Here is a 24,587-nt window from a genome sequence, read left to right as displayed (position 1 = left end):
AAATGGTATTTGTACTAAAATGGAGACCAAGTAACCTGCTCTCTGCCTGGGGGAGAAAGAATGAGCGTAGTCCTACACAGACATCACTTCAAAACAGGAGTTTATGGCTTTTCTTGTTATGGTGTCACTTTGTTCTATTTTCTGATTTCTTTGAGACAGAGAACCTACATATTTACTTTTGAAGTTGAAAATAACACAGGTTTAGATTATCCAAGATGGACTGTGAACACATCGTTAGTGTTTTATGTGAATACTCTTGATTCAAGAGAAACTGAAAGTGAATTTTCTTTTCTCTTACACAGACTTCGGCAAAATTGTATGTGAGGGTTTTGCATGTGATTCCCTCTCCCCAAACTTAAGGGCAAAAAATGAGGAGAACTAATTGAACACTGTTAATCTCTTATATTTTGGTTATGATCAGGGTGAGTTTTGCCAGAACCTTATTGTGGCTTTGCTTTCTACCAAAGGAGAGGAGAGATAATGATGAGCATCGAGGCCTGCACTGAGCGTGGAGAGGCAAATAAAGGATAAAGTGATGCTGAAGTGGGTAAAAACAAGCACATTGTTGGATATAGAAAAGCTCTTTATTTGGACAGTGATAGAAAAGAATTCCAAAGGGAATAGATATTATACTATATAATACAAATGCCTGTATAGTGAAGAACAATCCTGTTCCAAAGTAGCTTTGTATTCATTATTTTTTAGAAAAACAGAAAGCACACCCAACCCTAAGGTAATTAAGATAAATAATTTAAGAAATTCAAGATAGTCATTAAGCATACACTGAAGTTTAGATGAAGCCCAGTTTCGCATTTAGAGTTCCCACATGGAAACTTAACAATTATGAAGAAAGTTCTTTAAAATGTATAGCTCCTCTTTGGCATACAAGGCAAATGTTGTATTTTGTCTTTGACATATGCAGTTATATTGAATGAATTAGCAATAGTCATAGTGTATTCCTGCAAAGTAGGGTTGAGACATGCATGTATTATTTGTTTACTAAGTAACTCTCTGTATATTTAAAGTCACTGTAAAACAGTGCCAATATTTTCTTCTTTACAGGCTCTTAAAACACTCCCACATTACAGGGAAACACAAATATAAAGTGGAAAATGGCCTATATCCATGATATCCTCTTGTTAGTCTTTTTTTCTTAACCTAACTGTGATAAGCTAGCTAAAGGCTTCATCTTTCAGACTGCACTTTAAGCCCTACTTCCTCAGGAAAGTATGCTTCAAAGACTGACTGTTCCCCCATTAGCAGATCATGCTGTGAAATCCTTTTTCCCTCCACCCCAACCCCTATCTATTTTTTCTCTCCATCGCAGTGTGTACAGCTATGTTATCCAGACTCATCACCTTGTCTAGCTTTCTACCCAGATGCTTAATTCTTCTGACCGATTCCTTTTGGATGACATTTTCCGTTGGTCTGTATAACAAGGAGGGAGCTTAAATGTGAACAGACTTTCAGGTCATTTCTAAAGAGTCATATACAAGCTACTATCACCTTGCCTGTGATGTGAGACACCTGTGCACACACGTGCATCAAACAGTCATTTCCCAGTATAATTCCCACCTGTTTCGTATTGGGTCCCCATATTTTCCTTTACTCCATTATGTAAATGGAGATTTCTGGGTGTCTGTCTAGAGGTTTCTCTGTGAAAGACTTAGTCCATGTAAAATCTGGGCCTAAAATCCTTTTCCTTCTGAAAAACATTCTACTCTTATTGATACTTGCACCAGTTTCCGTATGTGACTATAGTGATTTTTTTTTACTTCCATCTTCCCATTCATTAATGAAGATGTTAAATAAAACAGGGCTTTGCAGGGGTCCCCAGGGCCCAAACACCAGGTATTTTCTGAGTGGTTTGATTGCTGTTTATCACGATCTTTTTTTTTTTTTCCCAAACCATTCTTCAGCTGTTTTCAATTCATATGACAGTGCTCCCATGCAAGTCAATTTGAATTAATTTTGCAGGCAAAATGCTTTATGGTCCTGAGTACATAATCTCCCTCTCCCACAGAGAAAAAATATACTGTAATCATCCAGCATTCCTGTTGATTATTTCCATTAAAGGCAGCAGGGAGAGAGAGAATGCTCAAGACTCCTCTCGCGTTTGAAGTTTTTTAAGGCTTTTCCTATTCATTGCCTTATTCTCTCTCTCTCTCTCTCTCTTTTTTTTTTTTTTTTGTGCCGTTCACTGCTTGCACTAATGCAGAAAATGATGGTCCAAACTGCTCAGCCTGGAATTTCTGTCCTCTGGAGCCTCATGCTTTTATCTTTGTGATCTTACATTCCACCACACTTCCCCTCAAATGAACTGATTTCTCTCTTTTTAACTCCCCAAAGGATTCATAAATATTTCTATCTCTAGTGTTTTGCATAGATTACTTGAAATATTCCACCCTCCATGTTATTAATCGTAAGCTAATTATCTTTTCCAAGGCCCAGCTTACGTTATATAGCATGAAACTTCTTATTACCACCCAGAAGGATAACCACTTCCTAGGCTGAAATCAATATAGCACTTCCTATGGATTGAACACACTAAAAATTAGATATTCCATAGTGTTACCAGTGTTTGACTACTGTAAGCTTCTCTAGTGTAAAGATCTTTCTGTTTTTACCTCTAGCATGTTGCCCTGTGCCTCAAATATAAATTCACAGTAACCACATCTGCTACTGTTTGATACATAACTAGGCATCTGAGTCTGTAGGAAGTGGTGGTTGTTTGGACCCAAAAGGCTGTACATTTTTGGCTAAAAAATAGAATAGTAGAAAAAGACATCAAAGTTTGGATGTAAGGGTTCTTACTTACTTGGTGTCATGCAAACTTGAACCAAGAATACTTTAATTATACAAGTTATTTCACCAAAAGACTATTATGTGCCAAATAGTGAGATTACATTGCTAGGCAGGACTCGATTCCTCGCCTCAACTATTCAAGTAGATTCTAAGTTTGAACAATGTCCCCTAGAGTTGTGAAATATACAACCTGCACAAACATATGCACAACTCTGGGGCCCCCTCTCTGAATCTGGCTCTTCCCCTTACTACCTAATGTGTAGCAAGTTATTCACTCTGTATCTCTATTTTCTCATTCATACGTAAGTTTTGTATAATACCACCTACTGCACAACATTCTTATAAACATTCGAATGAGATAATGATGCAATGTTTAGTGCAATGCCTGGTTAACTCAAAAAACCCAAGATCAATTTAATTCTTAAAATAATGAAACCAAAGAATTGGGCAAGCTTTCATGAGCTAGGCAGTGGTCACCCTGCTCTTGACTAGTCATTTCTTCATTCTTCTCTCTGCAAATGTTATTCCTTTCCTTCACTTTCATACAACTCCAAATCTGATTGCCTGTACTTAAAAGACCACACAGAGTCTAATGAATTCCACTTGGCTCTGCTGTCTGTCACTGATTCCATATCTCTAGCTGGGCTGAGGAAGGAGGGTACAACCGTGCAGTGTAAGTGTAGCTGTAGCTGTTGGTGGCCATTTCTGCTATGAGAGCAGCCTTTTAAAAATGGCCTGGCGTCATTTCAATCAGTGTCTCTAGAGATTCTGATGAGGAAGCATTTCCCTAAACATAAAGTTGTCTTCCTTCTCATATAAAATTGGCTTAGTTATATAAAAATAATTACTAGCGTAACTAATGTGAAATGTTTTATTCCAAAAATGTGCAGTGAAATGAGTTGTTTCAGTGCATAATTTCTATCCTGTCTCTGAAGCCTGATTTCTACCAATGCATATGAAGTTTACTCAGCATTCAATAATTTTATTTGAGTGATCTATTTGATTTATTCAAATTCTATTTAAATTTATTTAAATTCTGTATTACATACATGTCCAGCTATTCTTATATTTTAGACTTCTTTATAGTCAGTGATCTACATCCTTTGGTTATTATCCTTCTGTTCTGTAACACAGGTATTTCTTTACCTCTGTGCTACTTTGACTGCATGTTCCTGTGTACATTTAGTTATCATGAGTAAGCAGAAAACTAATAGCATTCTGTTAGCTCATTGTTTCCTTAGAGGCCAAGAAAATCACCCTTGTGATTGCTGACCTGGTTCTGAAAGTCCCTACGCTGCACTGTAAGCCGTCTCTTGCTTAGAAGCAAATTATAGATACAAAGATATAGAAATAAAAGAGAAAGGCAGTCTTTACTATTGATTAATAGTCTTTACAGTCTTTAATATCGATTAATGCTTTCATTATTTGAGATTTCCTTACATGATTTCAATGCTTCCGGAATGTTATTGTGAGTATTTAATGGCATAGGTTATGAATCTAAATTTATTCAGAAAATACATTCCAATTCAGCTTTATTTCTTAACATTTGATCTAGAATATAGATAATGTGAATAGTGTGCATATGCTTCATGAACGTCTGGCTTAATTCTTCATGTATTCCACTCCACACTGTATACGTCCGGACAGGACAGCTGCCGAAGCTGTTGGAGAAATTTCATTTTAAACAGAATTTTGTATAGTTGGGCATGCATGAACTTTTAGTCGATTATAACATGCAAATATGTAATAAGCCAAAGAATCACAGGCTGTGCTGTGATTACGAATTATTTAAATAATGAAGGATTATTCAGTTTGTGTCACAAATTCTTCTAGTCTGCATGATTAAAGGCATAACGATGAGTATAATCCTGAGAGATAAAGTAATTTCATTAAACAAGCTTCTCTGCTTCACTGTTTGCTTTTTTTTTTTGATGCCAGATTGAATAATGGTATTTTTAAAGGTAATTAACAGTGATCATATATTGTGTTTATATTATCTTATAATTTCGGAATTCTCTTACATTTGTAAAATATATAGATTAAGCTTATTATGATAAAAATAGCATATCATTTCAATGCTAAAATCAGGAAAATTTAAATAGTTCCAAAAAGTGATATTAGAATGTCATTAATCTTGTAGGTGAAAGGTAGCTGTCATGTCATCAGATGTTGATAGTGATTTCTAGCTTGCCAATCATCAGTAATTTTCATGGTAGCATTATTCATTAGTATCCTGAAGCTCATTCCTGACATGCACATATATATTGTGTTCTTCTTTGAAAGTGGTAATGAGACTGAAGTTCCAATGTCATATATGCAGTCAGTAAAATATTATAAGATTCTCTTATGCACCCTCTTTGCATCTTCAGATGGAAAATTTAGGACATAAACAGTGAGAAATAATACACAAACCACAGGATTTTATAGTTGGAGTTCTTCATATTATTAGACAAACATGGTCTATATTTCCAACGTACTTTAAAGAGTTTTTTTTTAATGAATTCATATATTATAAAACTATTAAAACCATCACCACAAAAACAACAGCAGTAACAATAAAAACCAAACAATAATGATAACAACATGAGTTCATGCTGAGTTAAATTTGCTGGTTCCAAACCTTAATTACCTCAGTTTACTCATCCATTGAAAAAGAATTGCTGGTAATTATTAAGATTCTTGTAATACCGACCATTTTCTGCTTTTATAGTTCTGACTTTGATTTGAAATCTGACAGAATAAGTGACTGTAATATGTTCAGGAGTGTTAACACTGGTTGTTGGAACTTGTATAAATCTATGAAGAAATCAGTTCTATGGTTCTGGGTAGGGTGGTCAAATCTGAGAACTGAGGTATGAATTGAGCATGGCTGGCTATGGACTGAATGTTTGTGTCCTCAAATTCATGTGTCAAAAACCTGGTGCAATGGTACTAGGAAGTGCTTTCAGGAGGTAATTAAGTCAAGGAGTAGACCCCTCAGAATGGGGTTAGTGCCCTTCTAAGAGGCAGGGGAGGTCCACGTCCTCTCTTTCTCTGTTGCCATGTGAGGATACAGCAAAGTATCTTCCTACAAGCCAGGAATTAGGATCTCGCCAGACAGTAGATCTGCTGGTGCCTTAAACTTGTCCTGCCCACCCTCCAGAACTGTGAGAAATAAATATTTGTTGTTTCAGCCACCTTGTCTATAGCAGATTGAATGAAGACAAGTGCCAATTTCTATTTTTTGTAAAAGAGTAATAAAGTATAATGTGATCAGCAGAGAAAAGGGAACAAGAATATGAAAGATGTCTCTTTCCTGATCAAACAACACATTCCATAAAATGAATATGTATTTAGTAAACAAGACAGTCTTTTAGCAAATAACTTGAGGGCTAAGACTTCTGAATTGATGCCCAGTATTTCCCAAAGTGATGTTTTACTTTAGTAGATCAGTAGATTTAGTAGATTGTCTGAAACAGAAAAGAAATGTATTGAGTCAAAGGGTTCTATTCTGAAGTAGTTTCGAAAATATTAAATGAAATGGAATTCAATGTATTTCTCTACCTGTTGTATTATACTCAGCCTGTATAGATTAATGACCATGGAGGTCTCTCAAATTATTTGATCAAGAAACATTTTACCCACTGTATGTATAAACCCCTTCATGAAGAATATTGAGTAGAACACAGTTTAGGAAACATTTTATTCAAAGAACTTATTCTCCTTTTAAAATGTGTCTGGATGCAGTGGTACAGAGAAATAACAATAAAGGACTATATTTTTCCCTTTATCATGATGACATAAGGAACAGTGCCTAGGAATTGTTTTCTTACACATGCCTGGAAATTTTGTCTAAAGCACCGTAATAAAAACTAGCTAGTCTGTCACTGGAAATTACAGCCTATACATAGTTTCTCATATGTTGGATGGGCCACATTAGGATTATTCCAAGCTCTTATTGAAGAGACTAGGTGACCTAGACATGCAAGCTATGGTTGGAGAAGATTTCAGATCTACCTTTCTCAGGGGTCAATGAAAGAAATCCCTTTTCATTTACATAAATGAGACACAAAATAATCTACTTAGCTCACGCTTTAACTACACATCTGTATAATATCATCTGTTGCTACATGGTAGGACAGAGAATGAAGCCATCTAAAATCCCAGAAAGTTATACTGAATGAATGTTTTCTAAAAAAAAATGGTGTAACTTTTCCCTATATCTATGGATCACACATGCACAAGTGGATTTTCTAAATAACACTTTGATTTGAAATTATATGAGTTTGCATGTAACTTAGAAGTCATGCTTTTGAACTTAATTTCTTGAATAGTTTATATGTTCATCATTTTGTCCAACAAGTATTTATCCATCAAACTATGTGCTAGAATTATGCTAGACACTCAAGATATAAAGATGCAATAACCATTCACTGATATTTTAAGAAGTTCAAGTCTTGTAAAGGTTTTTAACAATGAAATTTGAACTCCAAATTCAGATGCACAACATTTAAATAGTCTATAAAAATAATGAAGTAGTTAATAATTATGTTTTAAGTGGACCCTGAGAAGCAATCTGTATATTCAATATGTTAGGCTTCTAGTGCAATCCTTATAAAACCTCAGGAGTTCAGAAGTATTTTTCATTATTGCAATAAATTCATGTTTTATTTCTCCTTTCTCCATTGCCAGTGACGGATTTAAATATCAAGCCATATTTTACATAATGCCTCTGTTCAGAATGTAAACTGTTACTCAAAGTGTGACTTAGATGTATGTGATACTCAGCTAACATGTATTGAAACACTTTCTTATATAAAAATTAAAATAACTGCTAACAAACCCACATACTAGGATCTGGATGTTGTCTGGGTCAGTTGGTGATACCAAAATCAGATTGACTTATTTTTAACTATAAATTGAATCAGTTATTATACTGTGGATCATTCCTTATCATGGAGCTACAACCACAGAGGTAAGCAGATTTTTAAATTTAGCTCATTTTGCAGTGGCCTCCTTTTGTGAATTAGGTCAAGTAGGTCAATTACTGAATCTTTCTAGAGATGAGAATGTTGACTTACTTCATAGGAGAACTGCGAGAGAAATATACGCACTGTTTAAATGCTTGATATCCTAATATTTCTGAGTGTCATAGCTGGCATCATCTGATGACTGGAGAAGGTTAGTTAACCTCCTGTATTACATACTGTGTGATTGCCTCTGCACTTGATAAGAGGAGCATGTGGAACATACGACAATCCTTCATAGATGTGTTTTCTATACATTCATATAAAAAGGCAAGTAATCATCTTATATATTGTATACAATAAATTAGCAGTATCAGAAAAAAATAGATCCACAGGCTCAATACTTCTCTTTACATGGCTTTTTCTTCTATTATCTCAGCCTATTGCATTTAGTAGAGTTTTCTTTACAGAACATCTCTGTGTCTTTTTTTTACATTCAATAATTTATGTAGGCGATCGCATAGTATAAAGCTTAATATCATAACAGAAAACCCTGCTTTCTTAGTTATCTAAATCTTAAATATCTTTAGTTCTGTAGTTGATAAAAACAATCATGTGCAATAAACACTGAACTCCAAGGTGGTCATTTCATGTATACCGATGACTCTTTTTCACAACAGTTGTTTTTTTCAATTATCATTTGCTTTTATGGTAGCTGATTTACAGTGTTTCAGGTGTTACAGCAAAGTGATTCAAGTAGTTATATATATATATGTTCTTTTTTCATATTCTTTTCCATTATAGGTTATTTCAAGATACTGAATACAGTTCTCCATGCTATACAGTAGATCCTTATTGCTTGTCTATTTTATATATAGCAGCATGTATCTGTTATTCCCACATTTCCAGTTTATCCCTACTCCCCTTTCCCATTTGATAACCACACGTTTGTTTTTGTTTTTGGTTTTTTTTGCAATTTTTAAATATTTGTCTGTTAAACTTGTTACTTTACAGATGAAATTATTTTCAGTAGTTTGTGTCCTTAAAGACATCTACCTTCAAATTTATTAGAATATTATGAGGGAGATAACAGTGGGTTTTATGTTGTTATGATTTTAAAAAGAAAAGCACTGTGTGGTAGCAATAAATGAAAGTTCTTGCCCCCATCTACAGTTAACGAGTCATGCATCTGTCAGTGGGTGACAACTACACTCTGCAGTGAATCTGTTAATTGCTAATCTCAAAGGCATTGAATAATGACATGTAAACCTAAAAACGTTCAAGTTTTGGTTTTGGAATGTCACCAAAATTGTTTTTGTATTTAAAATAATTCAATAAAAATTAACTATCTTATAATTATTTTCTCTCTTTCTATTTAACTTCTCCTGAAGCATCACAATTATTTCCATTTTATTTGAAATACATCTCTACAGGTTATTCTGCCAAATTCTGTTTTCCTAGTTTCTGATCTATGTCATAATTGGTAATAGTGAAATGTGAGGTTAGCTGTTAGATCATAGATTTTTACTTCAATTTTTTGTCCGTTAGTCATTAGTTACTGATGATGTAAATATATGCATTGTTAGCACTTTCTAAAGCTTTACTTGGAAGTTAGCAATTTTGTCAAATAAAACCATAAATTTCATAATATAATTGTTGCCATTGTGCTGCCAAAGCACATGGTTGTTAAAACACATAGTTCATTTGTTGCTAAGAGGAAGACACTCTTCATGACAATCTTTAAAGTGATTTCATTAAGAACTTTTGTTATATTGTTCTATGACATTCATGATTGTAGACATGATCCATTTTATGATAAGGCAGACATAGACCTATGAGGCAGTCATTATGAAGAAATTGATCTCAAAGTGTTTCTTTTTATTGAAGTATAGTTGATTTACAATATTGTATTAGTTTCAGGTGTACAACAAAGTGATTGTTATTTTTTTCAGACTATATTCCCTTACAGGTTCTTATAAGATATTGAACATAATTCCCTACGCCATATAGTAAATTCTGGTTGCTTATCTGTTTTATGTATAGTAGTGTGTATCTGTTAACCCCAGACTCCTAATTTTTCCTCTCTCCTCCTCCACTTTGGTAACCATAAGTTTGTTTTTGTGTCTTTGAGTCTGTTTCTGTTTTGTTGTATAGATTTATTTATATTATTTTTAGATTCCACATATAAGGGATATCATACACTGTTTGCCTTTCTGTGTCTGACTTACTTTACTCAGTATAATATTCCCTAGGTCCCTCCATGTTGCTTACACATGGCAATATTTCATTCTTTTTTTATAGCTGAATAATATTCCATTGTGTGTGTGTGTGTGTGTTTGTGTGTGTGTGTGTAATCCAATTGTCTGTTCATGGGCACTCAGGTTGTTTCCATGTCTCAGCTATTATAAATAGTGGTGCCATGAACACTGGGGTGCATGTGTCTTTTCAAATAGTAGTTTTCATTTTATTCTGGATGTATACACAGGAGTGGGATTGCTGGATCATATGGTAGTTCTGTTTAAATTTTGAGGAACTATTTTCCCTGGTTGCTGTACCAGTTTTACATTCCCACCAACGATATAGGAGGGTTCCCTTTTCTCCACTCCCTCTTTGGCATTTATTTGTAGAGTTTTTAATGATGGCCATTCTGACTGGTATGAGATGATACCTCATTGTGGTTTTGATTTGCATTTCTCTAATAATTAGTGATAGTGAGCATCTTTTCATGTGCCTGTTGGCCATCTGGATGTCTTCTTTAGAGAAATGTCTGCTTAGGTCTTCTGCCCATTTTTTTTTGATTGGGTTTTTGTTGTTGTTGTTATTAAGTTGTGTGAGCTGTTTGTATATTTTGGAAATTAAGCTCTTGTAGGTCACATATCTTGCAAATATTTCCTCCCATTCTGTAAGTTGTCTTTTTGTTTTGTTGATAGTTTCCTTTGCTGTGCAAAAGCTTTTAAGTTTCATTAGGGCCCTTTTTTTTTTTTATTTTACTGACCTCAGAATTTTTATGTCTCAGTCTGTAAGGAGTGGCTATTCTGAATATACCTAGAATTCCAAAATCCTGGAGCTTCCTGCCTCATATAGCTATCTTGGAAAGCTATAAGAAAGATAATTATTATATGATAACATTTTATTTATTATATTATATCATTTTAACTTTTATGATTGTTATTTTCATTTTAATGAAATTTTTATATTACATCATTTTAATTTTTATGATTGTATGCCTTCTATGGTAGTATGTTAAGTATAGGTATACTTTAAGAAATATATAATTGCTCACTGTTGAGTCTCTGGAGCATGTAGGTGATGAGTATAATTGTTGAATGAATGAATAAATAAATAAATAAATCTGTGGTTGGAAGAGAAACATTTCCTGATTTAAAAGAATATGGATTCAGATCCTCGAGATTGTTATAAAAGAGCAATGAACACAAGCCCTCCATAGTTATAACTTTAAATGTGCTTCTCATGGAAACAGTATCATATGTATTAATTATATATTATATGTGTGGATAGCCTTTTGTGAAACTTACGACCTAGGAACCCAACTTCTTTTCATAAATGCATTTTATTTTGGGATATGATTTCCAATATTTGGATACGTTAGTTACGAGTGATATAGGAGTGCTACCTTTTCATAAGCTAAACTGCCTAAACCCATGTTATCCAAATCAGTTGATAATAAGTTGCCATATAATGAATGTATGCCCTTAAAATTAAATATTAAGACACTACTTGACAGTTCTCCACCTTGCTGCGTCTCTATATGACACACTGGCCATTCTGCTCTAATTAATAATTGAAGTTACATGAACTTGAAGTTCAAATAACTGTGCACAGTTTACCTCAGCAGCCAGACCAAGTCCATTCTGGGAAGCATCATTCATTCCTTCTTTTTCATACACAAAACCCAACAAACATCTCCTAGAATTATAGAGTAACTATGCTGGTCATCAACCAGTGATGTGAAAATTAAATTCAAAACCCTCCCTAAATCAAAACTCATAAACTACCCTCTATTACCATTATTCTTTCATTAAAAGGGAGAATTCTAATACTAAAACAATAAAAAACATATGATCCCAAAATAAAGAATAATCCATTAAATTGAATGTATTGGGTTTTATGAAATACCTACTTGTTTCTTATTTCTTTAAGAATTAGTGAAAACTTTGTTATGGTCCATTGGCTAATATTTGGAAATGATGTAAACTTTGTATCTTCATTTACAGACTGGAACACTTAACTTCTTGTGCAGGGTTTTTTTTAAAACTCAGCTGTGTTCCCTCTGACTTGAATGTAAATTCAAGGTCCACATGTGACCAAATAAACAAATTAAAGTGTAAGTGTTTCTAAAAAACCTTTATGTCGCGGTGTTGTTTACCATTATTTCTAACTCAGTGTATACACCCAGACCCCAGTTGGGAATTTAATCAGAAACTGTGCTAAGTTTACAATTCATCTTTGAAGAGTATCCCAGATACTGTTCAGAGTTGATTCTAAGCAAAAAAGTTGCTTTTCTGTAGAATAAAGCAATCTGAACACAATACAATTACACAGGACTAATACGAGGATGCCTAGAGCAAGCTGGGCCTGACTGAATATTTTTAACGTTAAGACTCCCATCTAAAGTTTAACCATACTCCTTAGGCTTCAGCAAAATAGAATCTAAGTGAAACTTTAATCTGAAAGCTTAATGGACTGTAACCTCTCCTTTGATCTCAGAGGACTGATGGTAGTTTTCATGCCCGATGCACTCTCCCTTTGGTTTCCCAAATCTCTAACATGCTCAGAAACACTTCCACCCACAGACACTCAGATACACACAACCTAGTAATAGATACAGAAAAACACTCAGAAGAGGCCCAGGATTGAATATGTCAGTGTGCTGGAAGTCCTAATAAAAACGTCACATGCTAGAATCCTGTGGATGCGTTTTCTGGAATTAACCCGATATTTGAACTCGTTCTTATCCCTAGACACTTGACTTTATTTCTGGTTCTGGATTTTAATTTTTCTCCTGGATCGTGACTTCTGAACTTTTCTCACTATTTTAGGGCTTCCTTCATTTATTCAACAAAATACCATCTATTGTAAGTGTACTTTGTACTAGTGCTGTGTACATCACAAATGGAGATATAAGAAACAAACTCCATGCGGCTCATAGTTTAATGGAGGAAACAGGCTGTAAACATTAACTCACAAGCATTAGCATACTTACTGTGTGCCCGTGACTGTATATGGCATTAGAGAATCAAATATGGGTATCTTATCTCCATTTTCAGGAGGTTTAAAATCTAGATTTCAGTACGTTCGTTTGCTCCATTCCCACTTCTGATCACAGTAGAATCTGCCACTCCTGGGTCTCGGTGTCTTTCAGATTGCGGTATATTGTCATAGCCAGCACGAGTGAAGAAGGAAGCAGTTTGCGTAAACAAGGGATGTTCCCCATTGGTTTTATTTCATCTTTTCATGTTTAACCTCATTAAACATAATGACAGTGTTCATTATTCAAAGTGGACTATATCCTAATTAAGGGGAGAATCTTTTTTCTAAGGCCAGTGTCTGAGTTTAGCAATTACCCTATTGTTTGTCCTAATGAGTTTCAGTATATCATGGAAAAAATGGAGACTCGGTTCATAGTGATACCCGTGTAAGGACTGAAGCATGCTACATCCTGAATATTCATTCCTCACTTACTGCTCTTCCTCCTGCCTGTGTGCCAGGAGGAAAGAACATATCATCTTGTGTTTTTCTACTTCATTTCTACATATGATGAAGGCATCGAGGTCTTTGTAAGTTTATACAGGTCCGCTACCTGATTCCTCAAGTTTCCTGGATAATTTTGTGAGTGCATTTCTTTAAAATTTTATTTGTAGAAATTCTTTCTGTTTTAGCATATCTTTAGCCAAACAAAACTTCAGCCAACATCATGGGCTGCTTTCACTTCACAGCAGTATATTTATAACCATTCAAGAACTGAAATATCATTTTGACTTTCATTTTTGTAAAAAGAAAGGGTTACATAAACCAGCAGATAAGAGATTTTGGATGATTGTGCATTCTATGTAAATGTCATAGGAAAAAATGTAAAGAAGATATTTTTAAAAACTTAAAGTGCTATTTAGATCTCTGCTAAAATGATAGTTTGCTCACAGAAAAAAAAACTGAATGAGATTTAAGTATCATGAAGGAACATCACATTAATTTGATTTTTAATGTATTTAATAGGATGGTGTGCATTTAGATTGAGGGAAAAAGAACAAATTCTTTTTAATCCAACTCAGTTTTTTCTCTGTACTGTCAAACCTGAAATCTGGGCACCACCTGAGCCTCATACAAAGACAAGGTATAATTTTGGCCATTTTATTTAGCTTTCTAGGATGTCAGCCAGAAGCAATCTCAGATAGGAAATTTAGGATCTAAAATGTGTTCAAAATCCTGAAGTTAAAAAAAATAGTGTAGCTAATTGTAGTAAGAGTTATTCCTCATAAAAACTGAGTTAAGAGTCTTAAGAAATGGGCTTGGGATGTGGGAGAAAGTATTTAGGTCAGATGATTGAAAAATAGGCTGTATCATGAAAGGAAGGTTTTCTGTCTGTTTCCTTAGTGCAGATGGTTTTGGTGAATTTCTACTTGGGAGATTTGAAAAGAAGAATCAATTCAACAAATATGTACTGAGAGCCCAAGTATTTTGCTGAAGGATCCAAAATATGAATATACATAGTGTTCTTTTTCTCAAGGAACTTTCGGTTTAGTTTGAGAAACAGGCACACTATAAATATCTATAATTCAGTGTACTACATGCATCTACATTTATTGGACATTTTTATGGAAATCTGGTGAGAAGTTAGACTCACCCAGGAAAGGCCATGTGTGTGGTAAGAGGTTAAAAGCAAGGACTCTGAATTGATGTTGCTAGAATCCAAGATCCATAATTCATTAACTTTACTAGTTTTTCCATCTAAATAATAATAAACTCATTGTCGGACTGTGGGGAGTATAAATTGTGTTAAAATATGTAAAATATTTAGGAAAGATCTAGGCACATTTTTAGTTCTAAATAAATTGTAAACAATTACTATTATATATTAATTAAAATACATATCCCTGGGTCCCTTGACTCTGTACGTTGTGTGTACTATGCAAGAACTGGCATTTTTAATAAACCAGCAGAGGTGGTAGTGATGCTGTTGATGATTAAACCAGTGTTTGGAGATCTCTGTTTGTAGGTCATTCAAATTGAGTCAAAGAATAAAAGAAGGTAGGAAGCTTAGAATATTTTCAATTAAAACAGGAAAAATGAAGAGATATTGTATAAGTAAATAGTTGAGAAGGAAATAAAAAGAACAAAGAAAGATTGAAGAGGTTTTACATATAGAAATAATAAGCTAAGGTATATATATTTAAGTAAGCATGATCCCCATTAAGTTGAATGAAAATTCTGTGCACACAGATACTTACCTAGGAAAACCTGGCATGCATATATATATGTATATATATATATATACATACATATATATATGAGACTCACTCAGTACATCTCTTGCTGAATGTTGAATTCTGTCAGCTTTAAGGTATTTTCTCTGAGAAAAAAATTAGTTAAGATGGTTTAAATAGAAAAAAAATTACCTCAGTCATTATTTAGTTTTCATTTAGATGTACATTTTCAAAACCAGGTTGCATAAATCAAATTCAATTATTTAATGTCAATATAAGTTTTTCTAGTTTTATATTTTATGGTTACTATTTCTAATTAGACAGAATTTTATATTGTATTATAAATACCAAGACTTTTCTTTTCATGTCTTTTCTCTAACAATGGTAGCCCAGATTTTTTTAAATGCTTATATATACGTATGAGTGTTTATCTAGTATTAATCTATAAAAGTCAGAAGAATCAATCTCTCAAAATAATCTGTAGTCACTGTACACATCATTTTTCAGTTATATAGAAAACATTAAACTTTTTATGATAAATTAGTGAAAATGCCTCTGAAGTTAGGTGCTGTCAGTGGGTGTACTTATGCAAGCAGCTGGCAGGTTGTCAGCGTAAACAGTTTATTTTTTTCAGAGCCGCTTTGCGGCAAACTTCTGTGACTAGGACAAGTATATATTTTGGTAATTTATTAGCTCTACCTCATTATGAATGGAATGTCAATATGGGAACGTATCAGAATTATAAACATATGTATCTTCTCATGAATGTAAGTGTATACTTTACCACTGAATATGAGAAAAACATAAGCTATCAAATTGAGGGCATATCAGTTGCTCTCTAAATATCACTGCAGAAATGAACTGTATCAGCAGTAAGACTATATGAAACCATAAAATAAATAATAGAGAGAGATCATCAAGAAAGTTTTTGTCTTAATGATGCTACAAGGTGATCAGCTCTAAAATATGGCTCTAAATTTTTCTGAAAATTAATAAATTAAAAGTACACTGAGATTTCCAATTAAAGCAAGAAATTTAATTATGAGTATCGAGATCTATAAAGCTTTTCTCTTTGCTTTTTAAAAAATTTCCAGTGTGTATTTGCTGTGTGACATTTTGGAATAATTACATTTCTAGTATTTTTCTTTTGCTATGGTGTACTTTTTATGAGGAATGTAACTCGGTATGATCAAAAATTATTGAGACTCTGCTTATCAGATATATATTAAGGAAACTTTTCCATTTAGTCTTGTAACTTACCTCGCTCATTTGTGCCAAGTGAACTGGAGTCGTTATGGCTGTTATACTTCTTTTTCGGGGATAAGTGAAAGATACTCTGTGTCCAGTGTTTGAACTTTACAGTTAGCCCAACTAATTAGATCTTGTCAAGACAGAAATTTCAGATACCATTATAAAACTTTAACATCCTATTTTATGTGAAAAGAAACTGGTTAGAGCAAACCTCAACATCACCTGAAATAAATTGTGCTTTTATTTATGTGACTCACTAAAGTTTTTAAATGTTATGTTTTGACCATTAAATACAATTTTACAATCTTCTAAGGCCTCCATGGGCTTGCCAACTGTCACTTATCTGTGATAATTAGGAACAGAGATACACAGATAAATGAAATTCACAGTGATTCAGGTAGCCCCCTATGTCGCTCGATTCAATTCTCTTCACTATAAAACCTTTCCTGGACCTGCCAAGTCTTAACAACATTTGACAGAATTGAGCTTAACCTTTTCTTTCTTTCCTTGCTATTCTTCTGGTGGGAGTTATTATTGAGAGGAAAAAAAATAGTGGCCAGAGCAATAGGCTGGCAACATTTCAGGGCTGACATGCCAAATGTTCCTTGACTAAATTGCTTCTGGAAGAAAAAAGGAGAAATAACTCACTCAAAAGTTCTTTCTGTTCCATTGCTATAGATCCCAGCACACCACTGAGTAAAACAGTGAGAGTCAATCACATGGCTTTTAGTATTTTCTTTCACTCATTCATTCATTCTTTTGTTCATTTTTTTTATTCTTTCATTCTTAAATACAGATAATCAATATATACTGAGTTTGTACGCTTTTCCAGGAATAATCCTAAACATTGGAGATACACAAACAATTGAAACCAGGTTTCTTTGTCATAGAATGAATCCATTGGACAATACAGATATGTAAGCTGACAACGGAGTATAAATTAGATACTATGAAAAATGTGTCACAAGGGAGTAGTCAGAATTGAAGCCATCATCATATGGTAGCCCAGTAAGTACCTACTCTTAAGTTATCAGTCAACACTATGACTGGAATTTCCCAAAATATGTTCTATGGAATGTTCAGCAGAATGCTCATATGTGCTGTGAATAAGAGTTCTCTGGCAATACAAGCATGGAAAATATTATAATATATAAAACTAAATAGGATAATTTACTACATAGCTTTACTATACATATGTGTTTACCATATAAATTTACACAGTCTTCAAAGTTTTCAATATTCATATCTTTAAAAGAGATACACTAGGAAGAGCTTCATAGTTGTCTTGCTAAAGATCACTTGTTTTCCATGAAATATTTAGTGGGATTCTAGTTGCATAGGAAGTACTTTGAGTGCCATTACTTTAATAACTTCTTAAGCTTTAATTCAAAGTTAAAGAAAAACAAAAATAAAGTACAGGGTAAAATTTAGGAGATAAAAATGAAGCTGTGCTTTTGGAAAGAATGTCAAAGACTGAATTCCATTACTTCATTCATTAGATTGCCTACAAATGCCTAGTTTTCCATGAACTCTTTGTCTTACTTTAAGAGGAATCATGGTGTGGTGAATTAAAATATGAGCTTTGAAGTCAGATATATCTGAATTCCAGTTTTTGTTGATGTTGTTCGTTAATTGTGTGACAGCTTCTCCTGGTCTTCCATCGCTGTCTTTCTCAGTTTTCTCCTCTCCTTTTCTCTCCTGTGTGTGTGTGTGTGTGTGTGTGTGTGTGTGTGTGTGTGTGTACATGTATATATTAAGTTCTGTACATCACCTGTGCAGGTTTGTGTATTCATCCACTCTGCAAGACCAGAGACAACAGCATGAAGATCTCTCATATTGCCCTTTTATGGCCACATTCAGATCTCTCCTGCTTCCCCATCTCCCTGTCTCCAACCTTTGGCAACCACTAAGTTTTACCCCACTTCTAAAATTTTGTCATTTTACAAATATTATATAAATGGACTAATGCAATATTTAACATTCTGAGAATGATTTTTCTCCCTCAACATAATTTCTTGGGGTTGATTAGAATTGTTGCTTGTATCTTTGTAGCGTGTTGCTTTGCACTGCTGAGTACTGTTCCCTGGTACATTTGTACCAGTTTGTTTAATCATTCACCCCTTGAAGGTCGTCTGGGCTGATTTTAGTTTCAAGGCTATTAAAAATAAAACTGCTGTGAATATGCATATATAGATATTTGGGAATCTTGCATGATACCACTACACCAGCGGCGCTGACATATATAGATATTTGGGATTCATGTCAAAGAGTAAAGTTGCTGCATTGTATAATAATTGCACGTTGAGTTTTGTAAGAAACAGCCAATTTTCCCTGAGTACTGTACCATTTCGCATTTCCACCAACAATATACGAGCAATTCAGTTTCTCCACATACTCATCAGCATTTGGTGTAGTCACTATAAAAAATTAAATAATCTCAGATGGGTTTGTAGGGATATCTCATTGTGGTTTTCATTTGAATTTCCCTAGTGACTAATGACATTCAGTATCTTTTCACATGTTTACTTGACATCTGTATGTCCTCTTCAGTGGTATGTCTGTTCGTGTCTTTTGCCCATTTCCAAATTGAATTATTCATCTTTTACTGGTGAATTTTGACTCATCTTCACTTTTGAAAGTTAGTTTTGCTAGACATAGAATCCTCAGTTGACATTTTTTCTTTCAGCATGTTGAATATATCACTCTTTTCTGGCCTGCATTGCTTTTGCTGAGGAGTCAGCTAATTATTAATTCTTGTTCTTTTCTGCTTGTTGAGTGCTTTTCCTTTTACTGCTTTCAAAAACAATTTTTGGTGTCTTGGCATTCAGCAGTGCTACTGTGATGTGTCTAGGCTTAGATTATGGTGTGTACACTAATTGGATTCAGTGGGCATTTCAGATTTGTACATCAATGCTTTTCATCAAATTTGGGAAATTTTTCATATTTATTCAAATATTGTGCCTATCATTTTTTCTCTTTTCTTCTCCTTTTGAATTCTTATTACACATATGTGGATATGCTTTATTTAGTTCTAGAGGTCTCTTAGGCTCTGTCCACTTTTTGTTTCATCTTTCTCTAAATTCTTCAGATTGGATCCCTTTTGTTGATCTAGTCTCATGCATTTAGTATATATTTCCCGTTTATTTATACTTTTATCACTATTTGATTCTATGGATGCAATAAAACATAATTTATAGTAGTTTTATTTATTTTTAAACTATAGGTAAATGTTTGACTGTATTTGAAATTTGCATTTCCCCTCATCTTTAAGTATTTGGAATTTTTATATAAAAGAATTAATGTTAACTCTTGTATAATGATGTATATTATGAATATAACATATTTTATATGTTCCTGTTGATGGTCATGGAAGTGGTTTCTAATATTTGGCCATTATAATGTTGGAGGTATCATCTTGGCATATGTATTCCTAGTCACAAGTGAAAATTCTGCTTTAGACTAAAAATTCTACATTTCTATAATATAACTAGACTTATCTGTTATCTGTGTTTGCTTTATTTATGTTTTCCATTAGTAGAACATATTGGTGAAACGGATTGTGTTGATAAGCAGAGAAAAGAGCAGTTAATAACTTGTTTTAATTTTAAGATTAAAATCACACGCAAAATAAATTTCACTATTCCCTCTTGTGGTTACTAACTTAAGGAAAAAAAGCCCTCAGAATAATTAAGGAACAACATAGGAAGATAAGGAAAAAATACAGGCAGAAGACCCAAGTAGGAAGAACAAATGTAAGAGTTCTCTTCCCTACTGCTATAACTCCACGAATGCTAAAGATTTTATATTTGCCTAGAATTCATAGCATTCTTAGAAAAATCCATTTTCACAGTAATTCTCAAATAAAAATTCATTAATAAAATGCAATAAAATATTTGGATTGAGTTGATAGAAAATTTCTATAAATATTACTCAATCTCTATCTTCAGATAGCATGCCCTGTTATAAAATTCTACAGTTTCATAACAAAAATTCATAGGTCAAAATTGAATTTGCATTAAACTAATGATCAACAACATATGAAAATGAACACAAAAAAATGAGAATTGTCATTTTAAAACTATCACTAAACATTTGAAATTTTCATATCAAGTTTTGGGAAAGACGTGTACTTTTACTTAAGGAGCTATTTTTTGCTGAGAGCAGTTAGAAAACGCTCAACAAATGCAGAAGGAGGAATCTGCAATGGATCCATGGCTGTTCCTTCCTTTTCTTTGACCTCAAAGTGAGGAGCATTGTGGTTCTGAAGAATAAAGCTCTTCCCTGTGGAAGCTCCAGCTCCTGCCGGGACGACACAGTAACTGTGGACTGCCTCCATTTCTGCAGTGTCATTGGTATGGTTGTGGCAAATGGGTGCGATGGACTTCAGTCTATATTATGGCAACATAATCACTTAAACTTGAATAAGCTCAAAGCCCTGACGTAGCTGTTTCCCAACAAAAAAATGAAATGGAGATTTATGTTGAATAGCCACTGATTACAAGAATATGATTAACGTGAGCTATGGAATTGGTTTCTGGGTGCTGTTGTGAAGGCCTACACCAGAAGCATAGTATCTACTGCAAATGAGGGTAGCATGATGACCACAGATCACAAACAATATTATATTTCCTGGTCTATTTTATAGGCTGGATAAATAATCCAGAGTTGCAAATGGTTGCCTGCATTTTTTTTTCTTTGTAGAATAGTAAGGGTATAATTGTATCTATTTTGCCTGAAACATTAAGCACACCAGAGGTTAATCTACTTTATTTTCATTAAATTGAATCCCAAGTGAAATAGTTTTTTTTCCCTCATTTACTGAAACTTCATATTGCTTTGAAAAGAAAGCTTCCCCACAGAATTGATACTTATTTATGAGAGGACAGTATTTACATTAAAGAGAGTGGTAACGTTACTCTAAAATTTTAAGTGTTACTCAGAACATGTACATTGAAATAACGCTAATAGGACCATCTCTAACATCTCATGATTGTCATGAGGGAATTCTTCATTGTTGTGTGTGTGTTCGTGCACATCTGTGTGTGTTTCTACTGTGAAATCCTGAAACAGCAGAAACATACGACTCCTTAGATCTTAAATGTGTACTCCTTTTTAAGCAAAGTAACTGAGATCACAGTTATCTCTTTAGAAACATAAAAACTCACAGAATATGTAAACTTTTGTAATAATACACAAAAGATTATTTATGTTACCACAGTTTAAAACTTGTTGGACCTTTTCTTGGTATAAAACAATAGAAAATATACAGCTATTACAACTTAAGTATGGAGATGTCCTATTTATTGTAAAGTGGAACTAAAATAGATCAGTGGTTTATAAATCTATTTTTAGCTGCTTTTAAAAGTGTAACTTGTGGAACAAAATCACTGACAAACTAGATATAATGTACCATACTTAATGGGAAAGCTTTTTGATAAAACACTAATGAGATCATTTAAGATTTTAATTCAATTTATTAACTTAATTTCAAGCATACCAACTCACTTAGCTCATTCTACCTTTTAAAATTATTGACCAGTTGATACATTTGAATTTGTTGTCCTAAGTAAATTTTTCAAGAAAAAAAGCTGATTAAAATACTTGAACTGTTCGTGACATAGTTCATCCTTTTATATAATATAACATTGTTTACCTTCTTAAAAGTGGAATAACAACAAATATATAAGTAATCATGATATGTACATTTTTGTTTTTAAATTATTTTAATTACATTATTTTACTAAGATATATCTTTGTTTAAATCATAAACTTCTCAGTGCATATTTTATCTAATGTGATGCTTTTGATTTTTCCAATCTCTAAGTCATTTCTCATACATCTGGCTAACTTTTTGAGAATAAATGAAGATTATTTTCCATTGTAGGTTATTGCAAGTTATTAAAATACAATGGAAAAGAATCTGAAAAGGTATATATATGTAAATATATGCATATATGTGTAACTGAGTCACTTTGCTATACACCTGAAACTAACACAACATTGTAAATTAACTATACTTCGATTTAAAAAATTTAAAAAGAAACAAGAATTTGAGGAAACACTGAAAAAAAAAGAAAAAATGGAGAAAGAATCGTTGCTTTTTTTTCCCACTTTAAAGCAACTATGAATTGTTTTTCCAGGTTAAAAAGAAATCTCCTCTTTGCCATTCATATTTAGTGTTGTAGACAGATGCTCAATTGTCTATAAATTTCCCTGTGAAAATATTTATATAAACTTGAAAGTTTTAATCTCTATCTTTCTCAAGTGATTTTATTTGTTTCACAAATCGGATTTGAGCCCGTAAATGTTTGTACTGTTCCATGAGCAATAAAGTAATTGACTTCAGCTTTATTTCACACACAGAAAATTGAGTCATTTCTAGCAATATTGCTACATTGGAGTCATGAATTTTAAAGATGTTTTAAACAACCCAGACATCTATTTGATGCCATCTTTTCCCCCCTAACATTATTGAGGAAATGTAACAGAATTATTGATTCCATTGATTTTTGCTGAAAGTTGATATATTTTGTCATATTTATTTTACTAAAGAACTATAGCTATTAGAGAGATTGAATTTCTCAAACAGAAACTAATGCTACATATTTTTCCCCCTTTAAACCATTTTGTCCTTGTGGTTTTGCATAAAAACTGAGATACTTCAGTTGCTCAATGGACTTGTGTGGACCTGACCCAAAAGACAGTAAACTGATCAGGGAAAGGTGAGTGCTAGAATTCTGCAACAAAGCTGCACACTTTTATGTTTTGACACAAAACATAAATACCTAGTTTATTAGGTAAAAAAAAATTTTCTCTTTTGTTGGTTAAAATGAACTTATATGCCACTATATTTTATGCTTTAGAATTTTAACCCTTCAATATGAGAAAACATTAATATCAGGGAGTTCTGATCTGAAACATTAATTTGGCATGAATTAGTGCATCAGTTTCTCTGGGTCTCAGTTTGCTCATCTGCAAGATGATGTGGTTGTGCTCTGTATGATTATGGCATGCATGTAGTGTGAAATGAGAAAATTAATCTTCTCAAATGTCGGTTGACTAGCTGTAGCTCAAAGCAATTCTTTATTGTATTATAGCTTTGAGGTTTTCACACATTCCAGGATTACTTTTGAATTATAACAAAAGGTCTTTCAAAGCATTATGACCCAAGCTAAAGTCTGGTCCTCTATTTGACTCTCACTGTTCAAGCATTTAGGCAGCCACTGGACAGGCAGGCAGACCAGGGACTCATATTTCTGTCCAGCATGCATTGGTCTTAATAATACAATGTTTCTTCCTAATGAGGCATGGCTTCTAGTGGACAGTAGCACATCAAAGGTAGTAAGAACAAACAGACAAAAAAGTCGATCCCAACAATTGTAGGATTCCTCACCTTTTTGCCATTAATCATGTTCCTAAATCACTTATTCTCTGAGGATTTTCTGACCCATTTTCTCTCAGGGGAAATGCCCTGGTTTGAGTGTATTCAGTAACAGCAGAGTTCTGCATGCACACACAGATAAATGAGCTCAATTGTACATCCAACAGGGAGGAAAAACATAATGATTTTTCATAATGATATGAAAAACATATCAACTCTTATAAAATGTGGAGAAGAATATTAGTAACTGTTTATTATGCACCTGGGAAAACAAGAAAGTAGGCAGTTCATTTAGGTTCTTACTTGAGTATATTTGACCTAATTTTAACCAGTATAGCAAAATTGACAGAAAAAAAAGCATAAAATAATGAAACAAAAAAATCTGATATTAAAAAATATGTTATTATAAAAAACTAGGCTGTGATAAAAAAACGAAAGATCTTTGATGGGTTTAAATTTCTGATTTTTTGTATTGTATTCCATCTGATTTTTGCAAAAGCAAAGTCAGAAATTCTAGACTTAGGTAAACATATTATGTGTTGCTCACTGGTTAAAATGGGTAAAGTGCCTGACTTTCAGATTTGAGCACATAGTCAAATTATTTCCTAGGAACTTTCTGCAATAGTGGAGAGGTACTAGTCTTTGAAAAATGACAGTTAATTAGTAATTTGAGATGAGGATATCTTCAGTAAAGTTAGCAAACTTACTATGTATACACATAGAAAATTAAAAAATAAATGATATATAGCAATATTTTGAATA

The 24,587-nt window shown here is 33.4% G+C and overlaps 1 protein-coding gene across 11 annotated transcripts in view; it reads left to right on the top strand.

Annotated features, from left to right (window-relative positions):
• Positions 1 to 24,587, top strand: part of EPHA5 (EPH receptor A5) — a 417,840-nt gene that overhangs the window by 149,185 nt on the left and 244,068 nt on the right. The window contains exon 1 of one of the 11 annotated variants that reach the window (XM_072940772.1): positions 23,079 to 23,166. The exons of the other annotated variants lie outside the window; for them this stretch is intronic. The gene's annotated coding sequence lies outside the window, so the exon portion shown is untranslated. Of the gene's footprint in view, positions 1 to 23,078; positions 23,167 to 24,587 lie in introns of those variants that run through there. 11 annotated transcript variants of the gene reach the window in all.

Source organism: Vicugna pacos, chromosome 2, assembly GCF_048564905.1.
Source record: "Vicugna pacos chromosome 2, VicPac4, whole genome shotgun sequence".
Classification (NCBI taxonomy): Eukaryota; Metazoa; Chordata; class Mammalia; order Artiodactyla; family Camelidae; genus Vicugna; species Vicugna pacos.
This window is presented reverse-complemented; position numbering and strand designations above follow the sequence as displayed.